Source organism: Phascolarctos cinereus, unplaced genomic scaffold (genome assembly GCF_003287225.1).
Source record: "Phascolarctos cinereus isolate Bilbo 61053 unplaced genomic scaffold, phaCin_HiC Scaffold_726;HRSCAF=1367, whole genome shotgun sequence".
In the NCBI taxonomy this organism is placed as follows: Eukaryota; Metazoa; Chordata; class Mammalia; order Diprotodontia; family Phascolarctidae; genus Phascolarctos; species Phascolarctos cinereus.
The window spans coordinates 217,815,202-217,818,427 of NW_027556098.1; the positions used below are offsets into that span (position 1 = coordinate 217,815,202).

Genomic DNA, 3,226 nt, shown 5'->3' on the forward strand with positions numbered 1-3,226 from the left:
ACACAAAAAATGTTTCTTCATTCAAGGAGATTACCACCTCAGTGGGGTTGCTATACATCATGATGTACACAAATACACACACACACACACACACACACACACACACACACGATAATTTGCAAAGGAAGAGAGCAGTGCTAGCAGGTTGGGGTAAGACTTTCTTAAGAAATGGCCCCTAATAGCTAGGTGGCACAGTGGATAGAGCTCTGGCCTTGGAGTCAGGAGGACCTGAGTTCAAATCTGGTCTCAGACACTTGACACTTAGTAGCTATGTGACCTTAAGCAAGTTATTTAACCCTGATTGCCTCACCAAAAAGCAAAAAAAAAAAAGGCCCTAAATTGAAACCTGAAGGGAAAAGGGATTCTGAGAGGTAGAGCTAAGGATTGGGAGCATTCTAGCCATGGGAGACAGTATGCCAAGGTACTGAGGTGCAGAGGATAGGTCAGGGGTTCTTAGCCTGGGATCTATGACATCTGTGAGAAATGAGAAATCAATGAGGAAAACGCATCACATTCATTTTCAATGGCCTTTGAATTTAGCATTTCCTTACATTATGAACGTAGGCAACAAATATTATCCAGAGAAGGGGTCCCCAGGCTTCCCCAGATTGCCATACTGCTTTACCATGACATCAAAAAAAATTTAAGACTCTGCGCGACGCGGTCCTGAGCTGGGGAAGGAGTCCATGCCGAGGGATGCCCAAGAAGATCCAGGGCGAGAACACCAAGTCGGCCGCTGCCCGAGCAAGTAAGGCCAAGGCCAAAGCAGCAGCTGATGCCAAGCGGCAGCAGGAACTGGAGGATGCCTATTGGAAGGATAATGACAAACACGTCATGAGGAAGGAGCAGAGGAAGGAGGAGAAGGAGAAGCGCCGTTTAGAGCAGCTGGAACGGAAGAAAGAATTGCAGAGGCTGCTGGAAGAAGACTCCAGGCTGAAGGGGAAGTCGCCCAAGCCCCTGACCCCAGGCAAAGTGACTCGGGCCCAGACAGAGGAGACGCTGCGCCGAGACCAGCAACAGAAGGAGAATGAGGAGACAGTGGACAAACCAAAAAGTCATCTTGAAGTACCCTTGGAGAAGAACGTCAACTGGCGTGTGCCCGAGGAGGGGAGCGTGGAAGCCAGAATAATCGAAGATGCCATAGCTGTCCTCAGTGTTAATGACGACTCTGACGGCCACCCCGAGCGCCGCATGAAAGCTGCTTTTACTGCCTTTGAGGAGCTGCACCTGCCAAGACTGAAGAAGAAGAATCCCAACATGCGTCTATCCCAGCTGAAACAGCTGTTGAAGAAGGAGTGGATGAGGTCCCCTGACACCCCCATGAACCAGCGAACCATGGCCTACAATGCCCAGAAATAGAACTTGGGGAATGGAAACAGGCAGGGGAAGAGAGGGGATCCATCCTAGTCTGCACCACTGGGTCTCAGGCCCTCAGATTCAGGGTTTGGGGGGATGGGGAAGAACAGTTCCAGATAGAACCAGTGGAATTTTTTTAAAAACACGTTTCTCTCCCCTGTTCTCAGCACTACTGATTAAAAGAGGAGTCACCACCCGAAAAAAAAAATTTAAGAACCCCTGGGATACACTATGGCTGGCACTCTTGCAAGTGGTGAATTGGTGTCAGCCTATTAGACTGCCTAATAAAGAGATTTTTCACAAGATATTTCTGGGTGGATATTTAGGCTAAGAGAATTTGACCCTTCCTCACCTTCTCCATCACACACCAAAAAAGTAACTTGGACTCTACTCACCATAGGCATCTCTGACACCAAGGTTAGATATATGTATATTTAAAACTTCATGTACATATTCCTATTGAGAGAACCCAAATAGCAGCATGTCAGTTGAACACATTCTTTACAGCCAGAATTACCTGTCGAGTATAGTTTGGAAGAGCTCAGCAGATGGTATTCCAGATGAGAGATGTCAGCACAGCCTCCAGCCCACATGGGCCGTGAAGGCAGTAATGGGTTTTGAACTTCTCTCTATCTCTAGTGAATGACAGCTCTTTGAAAAGGTAGTTATTTTATTGGCTCTTTCAATGAGATGTGTGTCTCTGCCCCATGTGGATGTTCAGATATTAGATCTGAATCTGAATAGATGTCAGATCACTGGGATTTGACACAATGACAGTAGATGATGCTAAAAGAAGTAGATGCTTGGTCTGATTCTATTATACCTTAACTTCCCTACTCCTACTTTTTTTTTTTGAAGACAAAGGGTCCAGATCTTACAGGTGATTCAGCTATTTACAAGTGTGAGTTAAAACTAAGTGGAATCTCTGAGGCTCCCAAATCTGAGACGTATTTTGGTGGGCAAGGAAATAAAAAATGAGAAATAGTGGCATATTATCTTTCAAATTTATTTTTAGGGAGAGAATTTTTAATTAAATGAAAAATAGAGATGATCAAAAGAAGATAAATGAGACAATTTTGATAATAGAAAGTTAAAGTGCTTTGCATAAACAAAATCAATAAAACCAGGGTAAAAAGGAAAACTGTCCATTAGGAAAGAATATTTGTATCAAATATCTTGGATATGTCTGATAATCAAAATACACAGGAAACAGAAATAAACATATAAAATCAAGAGCCATTCCCCAATAGTTAACTAGTCAAAGGATATGAATGATTTTCAGAAGAAGAAATGTTAATGATCAAAAACCTAATGAAAGAATTCTTTATATCACTAATAATAAAAGAAATAGAAATTAAAATCAAAGAAATAAAAATAAACAAGTCTGTTTTACCTCACAAACATTAAATTAGGACATTTAAGAAAAGATGAAAATGGTAAATTTTGTAGTGAATGTGGGAAGACAGGTATACTAATGCACTATTGGTGGGACAGTAAATTGGTCCATTTGTTTTTGGAAATGATTTGGAGCTATACTAGAAAAATTACTAAGCTTCACCTAACCTTAGACTCAACAATATTACACACCTAAGGGTGTCAAAGACAGAAAAACACATCAATGCAAAAATATTTGTAGCACCACTTTTTAAAACTAGTAACAATAAAACTAAAAATAAAGGGAATATCCACCCATTGAGGAATGGCTGAATGAATTGTGGCATGTAAATACAATTGTATAGTACTATGGCATAAGAAGCAACAAATATGAAGAATTCAGAGAAACTTGGGGGAAGACTTACCTGAAATAGGGCAGCTAGGTGGCACAGTGAATAGAGTGCTGGCCCTGGAGTCAGACAGACTAGAGTTCAAA

The 3,226-nt window shown here is 41.9% G+C and overlaps 1 pseudogene; it reads left to right on the forward strand.

Annotated features, from left to right (window-relative positions):
• Positions 1–563: 563 nt before the first annotated feature.
• On the forward strand, positions 564–1,568 carry LOC110211563 (coiled-coil domain-containing protein 124 pseudogene; annotated as a pseudogene).
• The last annotated feature ends 1,658 nt before the right edge of the window (positions 1,569–3,226 follow it).